Source organism: Natator depressus, chromosome 13, assembly GCF_965152275.1.
Source record: "Natator depressus isolate rNatDep1 chromosome 13, rNatDep2.hap1, whole genome shotgun sequence".
NCBI classification, from domain to species: domain Eukaryota; kingdom Metazoa; phylum Chordata; order Testudines; family Cheloniidae; genus Natator; species Natator depressus.
The window spans coordinates 5,300,638-5,315,579 of record NC_134246.1 but is presented as its reverse complement, the minus strand read 5'-3'; the positions used below and the strand labels follow the sequence as shown (position 1 = coordinate 5,315,579).

Here is a 14,942-nt window from a genome sequence, read left to right as displayed (position 1 = left end):
GAGCCAATCTGTGTGAATCAAGAGTAACCCTGTTGGTGTCAGCAGAGCTGTACTTGTGTCCAGCCAGCACAAGTGAGAGCAGAATGAGAAGGTGGAAGGGGACAGCTACATAGTACCCAGTTCCTCTTTATCCAGAGTGACACAACCTGGTCCCAAGCTGAAGCAACAGGTTTACCTCCATCACCTGGTTAGTAGACCATGGAGGGTACAAGATTACTCATTCCCGTCATTTCTTATAGCTTCCCCCCCACCACCTTGGATCATCAGTGGTCATCTTGTTAGTCTCTATGCCACTCCCCATTCCAACCACCAGGATAGCGGGCATGGGCTTGGGAAAAGGAGGCATAACCTGAGCACTGCTGAGGTCCAGAGGTCCTCTTGGGACCACAGCTAGTGTAGTTTAAAGCCGTCCTGAGGCCTCTCTAAAGTATGCTAGGGACTAGGTCAACATAGATTGGCCCCAGGATTGGGAGGAGCATTCCGCAGTGGAGCCCAGTCCATACAGGATGCAGCTGAAAAACTGGCCCATGAAGTTTGAATGACCCCAAATCCTTGAAGTGAGACCCAGGGTATGTCTACACAGACAGTCTGACTGGCTGAATTTCATCTAGCTTTGCATCAAATCCTTACAAGAAATTTTACATGGTGTGTTCTGTCCATGAAAAGTGGGCCAAATTTCCTCTGGAAACTCTCCCACATTCACTCAGAAGATTCACGAACATCAGCCAACCTTTCCAAAACTCGCTTTCTGATACCACGAAGATGCCCAGGTGCCACACTGCTCAGCAATCTAAAAACGCATGACTATATGAGATTGGCAGATGTTTGTGAAACATAAACCCGGCACATTCATTGGCTTTCAAAAGTCATTGCACACTTTTCATGTTGTTCCATGAATTAAAAGTGGGGGAAGTGGCCAATTCCTTTTCACTCCCCGTAGTGCACGATTTAAAATGTGTGTGTGCAGAAAATCGAATCAAACATACAGAAAGACAAAACCATCGGCTGCTCAATGCTCTCGTTATTTATTTTCCCCTGAGCATAGCAGTTTTCATCCATTTTCTTAGCTGCTTCTCCATCAATCTGCCTAGCTGGTGTGTAGGGGAGTTGGCCCATTCCTCTGCTGTTGGCACGGTATGCATGGTCCCTTCACCTCCTTGTTATTCTCTCCACCATCTTCATCTCCAGCGGCATCAAGTTGGTACCCCTGTCAGGCACTGCTTAGAAAGACATTAAGACAACGGCTGAGATGTGAGCAGATAATTAAGATGACAGGTACATGGCAAAACATTAATCTGCTGCTTAAAAGAAAAAAAACCAATGGGAATATTTCTATTTAAATAGGGTGCATTGTTCCTTAGGCTGCACAAAGGATTCCACTTCAACTATGAAAACTCAGCTGATTTCTACTGTGTTGGGGGTAGCTTCAGAAATTGTTTCCTCACCACTCAATGAGCAAAAGGTATATGGTCTAGTGGACGGAGCACTACCCTGAGAGCCAGGATCTCTGGAATTCTAATCCTGATTGTAGCATCTGGCCTGTGGCTTTAGACAGGTCATTAACCTCTCTGCCTCAGTTTCTCCACAAGTAAAACAGGGATAATCATGGTGTTACATGACTTTGCAAGCTGATTTTGCAAACCACACTGGAGATGAGAAGTGTTCTTATAACAGCAAGATAGAAAACTTCTTTTCAGTTCATCTCTTGCTGGCAGCAACAGAAATTCATTGGGAAAAACAAAGAAGAAGAAAGAAATCCAGGGTGAGATATAAAAAGTATCCAGAAAATTCACAGTTTAGAATGTACTATAAATACAAGAGAACACTGTCTCGTTCATTCCCTGTCCATTGCACAGCCTCTCCCAACCATCTCACATCCATACTTATCTACCACTTCACCTTTGGGAGTGAAAATGTATTCTTCCAATTACTCACTAACAACATTATCTCATATATTTCCATAGAAAATTTAATTCTGGGGGAGATAAATGCCCTTTTCTTTGGAAGCTCTTTCTTATTATATGTGTAAAGCACCTAGGCACAGTAGGATCTGGATCCCTGACTGAAGCCTGTAACCACTACCAAAATACTACGACTACTAATCCATAGACCAGGTACAGACCAGGAAGAAGCCAGTTCAACGTTCTCCGACTGTCCTTCCAGTGCATGTCTCAGAACCTATCAGACCATCTGCAGGATGAGGACATGGAGCTATCTTTATCCAGTTGATCTTTGGCATTTCTCCAAGGGTGCCCAGTGTGAAGGTGTCACTGCCTTCCCCAAGCTAATCTATTCTATCCAATCGATTCTATTCCTTCATCCTTTGGAGGAAAAATGTACACCTGACCATATGTCTCAGGATAGATAGATAGATAGATACCTATTCAAATTCCATCAGGAGAGTTATTTCCAGTAGGGATAAGGAGGTTTTAGTACTGTTGTACAAGGCACTGGTGAGACCTCACCTGGAATACTGTGTGCAGTTCTGGTCTCCCATGTTTAAGAAGGATGAATTCAAACTGGAACAGGTACAGAGAAGGGCTACTAGGATGATCCGAGGAATGGAAAACTTGTTTTATGAAAGGAGACTCAAGGAGCTTGGCTTGTTTAGCCTAACTAAAAGATGGTTGAGGGGAGATATGATTGCTCTCTATAAATATATCAGAGGGCTAAATACCGGAGATGGAGAGGAATTATTTAAGCTCAGTACCAATGTGGACACAAGAACAAATGGATATAAACTGGCCACCAGGAAATTTAGACTAGAAATTAGACAAAGTTTTCTAACCATCAGAGGAGTGAAGTTTTGGAATAGCCTTCCAAGGGAAGCAGTGGGGGCAAAAGATCTATATGGCTTTAAGATTAAATTCGATAAGTTTATGGAGGAGATGGTATGATGGGATAACATGATTTTGGTAATTAAATATTCATGTTAAATAGGCCCAATGGCCTGTGATGGGATATTAGATGGGGCGGGATCTGAGTTACCCAGGGAAGAATTTTCTGTAGTATCTGGCTGATGAATCTTGCCCATATGCTCAGGGTTTAGTTGATCGCCATATTTGGGGTCGGGAAGGAATTTTCCTCCAGGGCAGATTGGAAGAGGCCCTGGAGGTTTTTCGCCTTCCTCTATAGCATGGGGCATGGGTCACTTGCTGGAGGATTCTCTGCTCCTTGAAGTCTTTAAACTACGATTTGAGGACTTCAGTAGCACAGATATAGGTGTGAGGTTTTTTTGTAGGAGTGGTGGGTGAAATTCTGTGGCCTGCGTTGTGCAGGAGGTCAGACTAGATGATCATAATGGTCCCTTCTGACCTAAATATCTATGAATCTATTCAAATTCCAATACATTGTAGAGTTACATAATTAGAAACACAGCACATAATGAGGCTGGGAGATGTTTACGTGAGAGACAGGTGACTTGGGCCAGAGCAGAAACTGACAATACAACATATGAAAGAGGCGCTTTTCTGGGCAGTTTTCAGAAAAAGTGGCTAATTCATACATGTGTTCGTAATACTACAAATTCAATCTGTGTCTTTGCAAAGTTTCTTCACGGGGGGAAGTTCTGTTATGGTGGCGGGTCTGGCTTTTGGTATCCCATGGAGGAAGTTCAGGCCAGGGTTCTGGTTTGTTGCTGAATCAGGACGAAGATTCAGATTCAACAGCTCCAACATTTTATGGCAGATCATGTAACAAGAAACTAGCCAAACTGTGGAAATCTCTTCCGATCATCTGTTTGTGTAAGTTTTCTGACAAGTTGGGCCAAAATTTCATAGTCTCAGCTATTCATATAAGAATTTGACTCCATGAGAACTGGAGGAGGGGGCTAGCCCCTGTTGATACCTAACTTGGAACTAAAGCCCTAGGGGCAGTTATAGTTCTGGAAGTTTGACTCCATACCTTCCCCTCTAAATTTTAAAGGGAGTTGTGTTTAAGATTCTGGTATAAACCCACCTCTCATTTTACATTACACAAATGGAATACCAAAAGCTGCATTTTATCTCTTCCTGAGATTCCTCCTCTGTAATATTACATGGAGAATGAACTCTCAACTAATTTTCATTCATCTTCAGACTTTGATCGTGAGGAATAGGTAGACTGGATTTTACAAAGTGCCTGAAGTTACTTCTACATACCTTACACTCCAGAACTGCCTTGTGTAAAAGGCTGTGCCAGAGATAACAAACACAATGGGGCTTAAAGATTTGCCTAGGGAAGGTTTTATCTCATTTTCATCACAATCCTTGGAGTACATTTGCTATTTTAAAATGATGAAATAAATCCTGCCATTATGCCTGCTCTCCCTGGCCTTCATTTTTCCAATTATGTCAATCAGGCCTGCAGGAAGCATGCTCAAATAAATTGGTTAGTCTCTAATGTGCCACAAGTCCTCCTTTTCTTTTTGCCATTACCAAATAGTATATAGGCAGCCCATTAAAAATCCCACATTCTGAGAAATGGATTTTGTATAATTTCTACCTGTCTCCTGCATAACACATCCTGAAATCACTACCCAGTTTGCCAGTCCCATTAAGTCCAGCAGGTGATGCTGGTGCAGAAAACATGAAGTTCATCTCCTTTTCCCTTAGGCCCTCCTCACAGAAAACATGCAAATGAGAGACAGCAAGATACCTGAATGCTAACTAAAAAAATCCTACATGGTGACATGTATCATATAGCTTTGTTCTTACTGTCTAGCCAGCTCTTCAGTCCCAGCTAATCTCCAGTGAACCTTCTGAAAGGCTAGAATAATGCCAGCAACAGTGAGAAAGCAGGAAGGTTTCTCCGATGGATGGTTGGTGCTTTCGGCGCTGTTCCTTTTGCTTAGCTAACTGCAATGCTTACAAAGCCAGACAGTGGTGCTCTCCTGGCCTCTTCCTGTCAATCATATTGTGTAAAAAGGATGCTGAAGAGTGGGTTTGAAGGATATAGATACCTCTGCATATTTTCGTCACTCAAGTCACAGTAGAAAAATATGCTCTGTGTATGAGCGGCCAGTCTATGGAAGGAACATTCTGGTAGATGCAGATGATTTATTAGGACTAAATAGATTAATATCACTGATGAAATTGATAGATGCATGGCTGGGATAGCTTGACAAAGAAAACATAACAGTGGTTTATGAATGCTTATGCCAACATGAATGATGAGGAGAGATGGGCTGTACTACCTAATCCAAGCAACCATACACTCTGCTATTTTCCTCATTGGGTTAAATGAAGGTGCCATCATGCAAAATCTCAGCATCTTTACTGCAGTGGAGTAGAAGATTCTCATGGAGTCTGGGCTTCAGCCAGGCCAAAATAATGAATGGTCACTTTAAAGAATGCCTATTGTAGCTAGTGTCTCAAGGGAGGCTTTCCTCTGTGCCCTGACTGGGTTGCTACATAATAACACCTAGCTCTTATTATCAGTGGATCACAAAGCACTTTACAGAGGAGGCAAGTATCATTATCCCCATTTTGCATATGGGGAAACTGAGGCATGGAGACTTGCCCAGGGTCGCCCAGAGGCCAGTGGCTGAGCAGGTCTCCAGAGTCCCAGTGCAGCGCTCTATCCACTAGGCCACTGTGTAAAATAGTATTTTTTTATTATTATTTATTATTTGCTCTGCAGTAGCATCACAGACAAGGTATCTATTGTGCTCTAGGCACTGTACACACACAGAACCAAAAGAGTGCATTAAAAGGAATTTATTAGGGTTTAAAAGTACAGAGGAGAAACACATTGGTACTCACCAGCCAATGACAGTACAGCATTTCTCTCTTAGCCTGCCCCATCTTTTATTTATGAATGGAGAGGTTCCAGCAGGACCCAGCAATAACCAATCCTGGCTGTGCAACCTTAATTCAGCCCCCCTGTGCATATACATTATGATACGTCCTCTAATTACATGATCATATACTATTTTTTCCACAAGCAACCCTAATTCTGACATTTCCTAACTTTTGAGTGCTTGACCTTGCAACCCTAATAATGTTCTTTTAACAGAGTTTGTGTGTGTGTGTGTGTGTTTGTGTGTGTAATAAGAACCTAGATAGTTAGAAGAAAAGGAGGACTTGTGGCACCTTAGAGACTAACAAATTTATTTGAGCATAAGCTTTCGTGAGCTACAGCTCACTTCATAATGCATCCGATGAAGTGAGCTGTAGCTCACGAAAGCTTATGCTCAAATAAATTTGTTAGTCTCTAAGGTGCCTCAAGTCCTCCTTTTCTTTTTGCGAATACAGACTAACACGGCTACTACTCTGAAACCTAGACAGTTAGACTGTTTCTAAATTAGCCCTTGCAGCATCATTATTCTGTTCCATTAATGACACCCACAAAGGGGGGCTGGATTCTCTGCTGATGCACCTCCCAGCTGTTTTCACTGTGGACATGCTCAGGGTGTCGTTATACATCGTGCAGTAAGTCGCTGTATTGGGTATATTGAAGACTAACGTTCAGTGTCTTACTAACTTCTGGCAGAATTGCAGGTGGAGGTAGAATAACAAAGTGAATGCTCCAATCTAGAGAAAGTTGAGCTTTCTTTCAAAAGATGTGTGATTTCCGCAATTTACAGGGGTCAGCTTGCTCTTGAGAGACTGCACAGTAAATTACTTGGATGGTCTTCTCTACTTGTAACGCAAGACAGGCAAGGGGATCACAGGGCTATAAATAGATATTTATATTTCTTCGCTGCTAGCGTTATTTCTGCATCTCCAGGGTTTCGGTTTAAATCCCAGCCCCTGACGTGAAAAGAGGAGGACAAAAGCATGCAGTCAGGGCCAGTCTATTCCTCAAACTAAATCCTGTGTAAAGTGAAGGTTGTGCAAGTATAAATCAACCTAACGTCATCACTTAATATCAGATAAAGCAGAAGATAAGCCAGACTTCACTCATGCACCTTACTGTCCAGACATCTTGCTACAGTACCCCTCTTTGCCATAAAATCTCCTTTGCACTTCTAATAGATAACCAACCGCAATGCACACCCCAATCCATTCAAATCACACTCAAATATACAGCTTTTACTCCAAGCTACTTTTTCATGTGAAAACAACACTTTATACACTTTCCCAGCATACACATCTCTAGAGAATAGACCTTAATTTGTTCATTGATATTTGTCTACTAATCAGATATTGATATTTTAAGGTGGGCATCTGTCATTTCCAATGTGAATGCCGTTCTTTTCTCCTATTGTCTGTGTTTTCCTCCAGACATTCTAATCGATAGGCATTAGAAGGTCATTGATTCTGATTTTTTAAAAAGTGAAACCCCTCTGTTACATAGTTTGTTTCAAGAAAGCTACCCCTGTATTTGAATCTCCGTTAAAGCGGGCACACTTAAAAAGATCAGCTGTGTTATAGAGTTCTTATCTATTCCAATGATACCTCTTATTCCTAAAATGGGGATACCCCTAGGGGCAGTCGGATCTTTAGGAGCAAGATGAGTGTGTCCACTGTATGTAAAGCTCAGTCTTGTCTTTGCTAACGTCCACAGCTGAGTGGCATCACAGAAGTGAACTACTTAGCATACCCCAGTCATACCCATTGCTGGCCTTGTGCTGCTGTAATTAGGAAGTGAGAGGCAGGATCTTTACACAGATTTGCACCTGTAAATGACTTCTGAGCACAAAAATTCAGGAGTAAATACCAAAGGGCCAGATTCAGCCACTCTTACTCACAGTGCGTACTGTAAAAAGAAAAGAAGGACTTGTGGCACCTTAGAGACTAACCAATTTATTTGCTCATAAGCGTTCATGAGCTACAGCTCACTTTATCAGATGCATTCGATGAAGTGAGCTGTAGCTCACAAAAGCTCATGCTCAAATAAATTGGTTAGTCTCTAAGGTGCCACAAGTACTCCTTTTCTTTTTGTGAATACAAACTAACATGGCTGCTACTCTGAAACCAGTGAGTACTGTGTTACTACTTGAGCAGTCCCAGGGAATTCAGTGTCAATCTGATTCCAAAGGAACTACTCCCAGATTAAAACTGCTCAGCATAAAGGTGGCAGAAGCTGGTTCTAAAGGTGTGATGGAGCAAGTTCCTTTTTAGAGGTAATGTTTAAACTGTAGCCCTCAGGAACTCCACAAAACAACTTAACTTCCCTAAAAGGAGAAGGAAACCTTCATAAAGCAGGATCACATTTTGAGCATCATGGTAAGCACTCACCCTCACTAAACACTGAATGGTCGGGTATATACCAATATCTGAATCTTCAGAGATCAGATTCTGATTCTTCCTGGTCAGCTTTGCTACAATTAACATTAAGCACCAATTAACCCAAATACCCATTGCAAGAAAAGCCTTCTTTATGTACTAAAAACATTCTATGCTTTTGCTGAAAGACAAAAGCCATCCAGCTGATCATTACCAAAACACTGTACCATTGTATATGTTTTTCTGATTCCACATTGCTATGTTGTCTGCACTTGCAGTTGCTAGGTTAACTGGATATTTAATTAATTTATAGCAGTGCAAAAAAAAATTGCCAAAGACAAGCCAGCAATGGCAGAATTTACTATAGGGAAAGCATGACATTTCACATGGTTATGTGTGCTTTCGTTCAATTTTCACACCAAAGCAGTGATTAAAGCAGGGAAATGGAATTCAGGTCTCCTGGGTTCTCTTCCTAAGTCTGGCATAACCCAGGGGTAAGCCACTTAACCATTGTGTGGCTCACTTGCCCCATCTGTAAAATGGGAGTAAATAAATGAATAGGTCAGGTCATTTGGCTAGTACTTGGAGCACTTTAGCCCAGCTAAATGTGCCACTGGCCTCCAAAGGTGCATCTTTCTGCAGGAACTCAAGTTAATTACCCCCTGCAAGACAGGAATACATTGAAGTGACCACAAAACTAAGTCTCATCCTAAATGTATGGCAGCGAATACCATCTTTCAGATTCCATATGATTTCTATTAGAGACTCCATTTTCCAGTCCTTCCTTCCCACCACCTGCCCCCAAAATCACCCTTCAAGCCTGGAAACTTTTGACATGTGGGGATGCCACAGAAGACGCACTGAGAACTTGGCCGCAGCAGGATAAGGCAAAGAGATAGGGTTGTCACATGCTGGGACAACTTGCACAAGGCAAGGGCTGTGCGAGATTTAACACCGTTTTGAAAATGCATTGCAAAATCCTTACAAGGAGAGAACTGAATTTCAAAGGAGGGAGTGTTTGAGCACAGAGAAAGGGCTCCATCTCTAATATGTGGATCTCGCCCATCAGCGATTCAGTGGAGAATGGAGTGGAAAAGAGCCTATCTTTGCCCTGACTTCCATTCCATGCAAATTCACTGGATTCCCAGCTGTTACCTGGGGGAGGTGCTGCTGAGCTTTGATTTAATGACAGAGGCCTCTCAACCCTACCATAGCCAGGTAGGATCTGACCAATGTATAGAGTGAAATGTTTGTAATGAAATCACACAAAACTAGTGACAGACCCTGTCCATTGACCTGTAACCCTGCAGGCTCAGTATAATTGCTTGGCATGTGAAAATCATATGATCTTCACGTTTTCCACCTAAAATAGAGATGAGCAAAGGAGACTGAAGACGCAGTCGCACGGCATGAGCTGTACACGCCTGCCTGGAGCCCGCCTGGGTATGTACTCATGGGGTCTGTGCTGCCACATCGTCACGGCTGCGTTTAGCTGTGTTAGCTGGATTAAAGCTAGTGAGGGTAGCTTGCCGAAGCTGTAATCACAGCTCCGATGCTCTTTGGGTTCTGGGCCTTCTTTTTGTTCTGTGTTTACACAGTGCCTAGCACACTGGGGTCCTGCTCCATGACTGGGGTTCCTGGGCAGGAGGGTAATAGAAATAAATACTGCTAATAATATTAAGTACTGCTACTACTAAGTAGAGATACTGGTGTCAACCGAGTTTTGCAGTGAGATTTTGTGAAGAGGGTCCATGGAGAGGAACCAAAGCTCATGTTTAACTGAGCCATTGCAAAGGGACGGGGCTGAGTGTCCGACAGCTGTCCCACTACACTGGATAACCTGGCTGCATACCCTGTGGAATTGAAAGCACAATGGCATAATCCCAAGACTGAAAACAGTCCAACACATTGGTGGGAGCCAGCGAAAGAGAAGAGCTTCTCCGCGGGAAGGCAGTCGTCTACAATCTGCGCTCAAAAATCACTTTCCATTTAGGTAGGAGGGAAGGAGTGAGTTTGTTCACCTCAACAAGAGGATTGTTATTTCCCTGCTGGAAAGCTGCTCCTCTCTGCAGATGCCCAAACCTAACAAGGAGAAGTGGAACAGAACCAAATGCTTGGAGGACTCTCCACGCTCTGCTAAGTGAGGACGAGACAGCTGGAGCTCTTTTCAATGCCATATCTGAAAAGCCAGGCAGAGCAGCTGTCCACTCTCCAGCTGGAACACAGGGCTGCGCTGTGAGAGCAAGCAACACAACTCGGTATTGCTGGAAATGTTTATTGCTGCTCCAGAAGCCCGCAATAAAACACACTCGGCTATAAAATGAGTATTAATAGCACTGTAATAATCATGCACAGCCCTGATTTCCAACCTCTTCATTCAGTGGCTTTGTCCCCCTGCAACCCAAGATATGTTTTTTTTTCTCCCAGCAGGCTCCCACCTCTCTGACGAGGGGCTCAGCATCATGATTTCTCCCCTCCTTCTAGGCCAGATCACACACCCACAGCACCCATTTCCCATCGCTTAGATTCTACAGTGGGTGCAGTAAAATACTGATCCTATCTCTGCCACTTTGCATTGCTTCTTGACTGGATGCATTTAACCAGCGGCAAAGGTCTGGGGGAAAGTATTTACTAAGCCATGTTTGAAAGGTCTTCCATAATTCCATAACAAGTATGCAAACATTACAAGAATGGCTGATGAATGTTACAGACGCGGTGATTAACAGAAGGCGCATATTAGACATGTGCCACATGCCCTGTCAGTATCTGAGCGCGCTCGTGTTTTACGAGCTATGCAGCACAGACACCATATGAGCTCCAGACAAAGTGTTTGCTGCATTGATAGAATTATCCATGCTGTGCTGAAGGGCCCTGGGGCTGGGGGAGGCCACTGCTACACTTGTGCCATGGCCACAGGGGCATCAGAGCCTGGAAGGGCTGCATGGAGGTGCTACAAATGCTAATGCCTGTGCGAGAGGGGACGTCTCTGCAGAGCCTAGAACTCCAGCCAACTCTGATTTAGTCCCCTGGTGTTCTCGCTGCTTGCCTTGCAAAGAAATACCCTAGTCTGTAGCGGTGCATGGGATTCTTCCGTCCTAAGTGCAGGACTCTGCACTTGTCCTTGTTGAATCTCATCAGATTTCTTTTGGCCCAATCCTCTAATTTGTCTAGGTCCCTCTGTATCCTATCCCTACCCTCCAGCATATCTACCACTCCTCCCAGTTTAGTGTCATCTGGAAACTTTCTGAGGGTGCAGTCCACGCCATCCTCCAGATCATTAATGAAGATATTGAACAAAACTGTCCCCAGGACCGACACTTGGGGCACTCCACTTGATACCGGCTGCCAACTAGACATGGAAATAGACATGGAAATGTATTCGTTTGGCTTTGGGCTGAATATTCAGCTAGCCTGGCGGTGCATTTCATCCTCCGAAGGTAACATGCCGCTGTCTCAGGGAGAGCTACTCATATTTCAGCCAAAAGACTTTTTAACTTCTGGAGAAGATTGTTTTCCCCAGGCAGTCCTTTGGGATCCTCCTGACCCATTTTATCTGAGTGCAGTGTGACTTTTTGTTCCGGTTGTTTTTGTCTCCCTCTGCAGTAGGTGTTTCCTGAGATAACATAGCAGATCGATCGTGCCCTCCTTATGCACACTGCACATTTTTAGGCGTGCTTATAAATATTGCATTTGTGATACTGTTCAACCCTGTTTGCGTGAAAAGTTTCAGGAATTTCTAACAGAGATAAATGGGGAAGATCTTTGTTGGGGACAATCAGGGGGAGAGGACAAGTCAATCCATGGGAATTGGAACCCCCAATTTGAGTAAGGAGGAGTTTGGGTTAAGCAGCAGTAGGATGAAAGGACTCTACCTACAGACACCAGATGCATGATCCTTTCATACTTTCTACTACACGGCACATTGAATATGTCCCCATATAACATCACTGGAATGCAAACACCTTCGTTTGTGCAAGGCTTGTGCATTAGTTAATGCCTCGTAAGGAGGCGAGGCTCCTGCTCAGTGTTGCACACGTTAAAGGCAGTGTGCCTTGTCCACACTCACCTTTCAAAATGTGTTCGCTTTTGTGAGCTTCACCCCCTAAATCATAGTCTAGACAAGGCCACTCTTGGCTACTATGGTAAAGCTGTTTATGCACAGCCCAATCCAACTCCTGTTACAGTCAATGAGAGTCTTTTCACTGATTGCAATGAAAGATGGATCAGGCCTCTGCTGCCTACAGCTTTGAGACACATCATAAGATAAGAACAGACAAACTGGATCAGAGCAATGGTCCCTCTAGCCCAGTATCCCGTCTCTGACACTGGCCAGTGCCAGATGCTTACAGGGAATGACCAGAACAGGGCACTTGTCAAGTGATCCATCTCTTGTCATGCAGTCCCAGCTTCTGGCAGTCAGAGATTATGGAGTAGTCAGAGCATGGGTTGCATCCCTGACTATCTTGGCTAAAGGCCAATGATGGACCTGTCCTCCAAGTTTTAAACCCCAAGTCAGCTGTTCTGCTTTTGATGTGTTTGTTGGCATCGTGGGAAGAAAATCTTATCAGCAACTCACCGTAATGGTCCAGCAAACAGTCCCAAAACCTCCTGGCTGACCATTAATGGATCCATCACCAAACCTATAAACAGGATCTGGATCGGTTGAGGGTACTTCTCTTGTTTTGTTTCCCATAGAATGTGTTTCCAGGTACCGTAGAACACAATGGTGTGTTTCCCTGGCCCCTGTACAATGTTGCTCTGTGTGCGGGGTAGGAATATTTTCTTCTGCCGTTGTGTTATATGTTTTCCTCCAGTTTCCATACGTCAGCCTTCACCACACAGCTGGCACTCAGATCCAGGGCACAGCTGCCAACAGCTGCAGAGCACTCTGCCATTTTGGTTGCTCCTGTTCGCCTAAATGCCTCTGATGCCTTAAATGATGGGGTTGCATAAAAATTATAGCACCATGTTGGATCTTTTACTCTGCTCGCTGACCGGAGAAAGTCACTGGGACAAGCAGAGTCTATTCCAATAAAAGCTCTTATTTTATTTGTAAAGTCCCTTTAAAAAATAGTTCTTAATCCATTAAAAGCCTCTTGAAGTTCCAAGCTGGTGGAGGGATAGCCCTAAAAGCTGCCCCCGGCCCTCTAGTATTTCAGGGCCATGGTTTCACTGATATTTTTATTGTTATTGCAACATTGAATTTCTTCTGTAGCATAGAGTGAGGGTCACTTGCTGGGATCAGCTGGGTACACCTGACATAATTAACTCTCTATCATTTCAGGGACCTCAGGCAGCGACCTCAGTTCCTCCTGTTCTCTGCCTATGGCACATAATAGTTTGGTCTCCTGTGAGCTGTAGTAGTTTGGTCTAATTTCGGTTGCTGGGTTAAGGCTGGGTTGCTGGGTGGTGTCAGTGACCTGTGATGGACAAGAGGCCCAACTAGGGGTGGTCCCTTCTGGCCTTAAACTCTATGACTCTCTGAGCTCCTATGTCAAGTACAAGATCTGACAGCAGATCTGGGGAAAGGAATTTTTGAATTGCATGTGGCACAAACATTCAACTAGAAAGTCATCAGCTCACCAAGAAAGGAAGAAGCTGTCAACAGCATTGGGGTAACTGAGTCTCTGACCCACTCTGTGGTCTGCTCAAAGGATGACCCGTTAGGTCACAGGCTTACCACAGTCTCTTGGCAGTCCCTCTTCCCCCGACCGGGTTTTGGCTGCAGCCCCCTGTCATTCAGTGTGACTATCCCAGCAGGTCTGATCTTAGCTAAGATCCTGCAGTTCCACTCTCTCACAGCATCTAAGACTGTGGTTTACCAGACACCAGGCAGCCTTACATAGAGCACAGTACATTTATTTTAGGACAAAAGCATTACAGAGAAAACATATCATAAAACAATCAAAGATCTAAATGCACACTTAAGCTTACCAGAGGTACCGCATCTTTCCTTTGGAGAATCTGGCAGGATCCCGTCCTTCAAACCCTTCAGCAGGGTGTGCCCCATACACACCATTGGCCAAAGATTCTGGTCCATTTGTTAGATCAAAACGAGGGCCTTCCAGTCATCCAGGCTCAGTCAAAGGCCAGGTATCTGCATAACCAGCCATGGGACTTTGCATTAATAATTTCTTAGTGAGTCCAGATACCAGAGAAATCCCACCCAACACCCAGGAGCACAAAATACATATAACACATATTGATACAAAGGTCTACTAATGTTCTAAGGGCCACATCATCTGGCACATCTCAAGATAATCATCTTTGATGTTTTCATATTCCAAGGTCTGTCTCAGAAAAATGCAGATGACATTTACAAAGTTGATGTGCCTGTGTTCATCAAATCTGTCACAGGAACTTCTTCTAGGAACAGACAGCCCCAGAGAAACCACTCACCTTTCCCCCGGCTGCAGAAGGAGCGCCTTGGCCAGCGATAGCCAAGGGACAACACTCTCATCCAATACATGCATTGCTTATCATTACAACAAATCCTTACTGGCTGATCATCTCTTCAGGTCAGGAGACAGTTACCTAGCAACGCCTCAGGAGAGCTAGGTGAAAATTTTTTGGCAAATAGTTAATTCACCAACATTGTTCAGGGCACCAAAACTCTTCTCAAATTCAAGTCGAATTTGGTGAATAGTTTCAGCCAAAAAAAAAAAAATAGGGGGAAAATATTGGGAAAAAAAAGTCGAAATGGTTCATGACAGTCATTTCAATATGAAGCTTTTGGACTCTGCATTTTAAAACAGCATTTCACTGAGAAATGGAGTGAATTGAAAACAAACA

At 43.8% G+C, this 14,942-nt stretch overlaps 1 long non-coding RNA gene across 1 annotated transcript; it reads right to left on the bottom strand.

Moving 5' to 3' along the window:
* Positions 1-1,037: 1,037 nt before the first annotated feature.
* LOC141997371 (uncharacterized) lies at positions 1,038-14,651 on the bottom strand. The gene is made up of 3 exons (XR_012641715.1): positions 14,550-14,651; positions 14,085-14,247; positions 1,038-1,217 (listed from the first exon to the last, which is right to left on the bottom strand). It is a non-coding gene; the product is annotated as an uncharacterized LOC141997371 (long non-coding RNA).
* Positions 14,652-14,942: the final 291 nt, after the last annotated feature.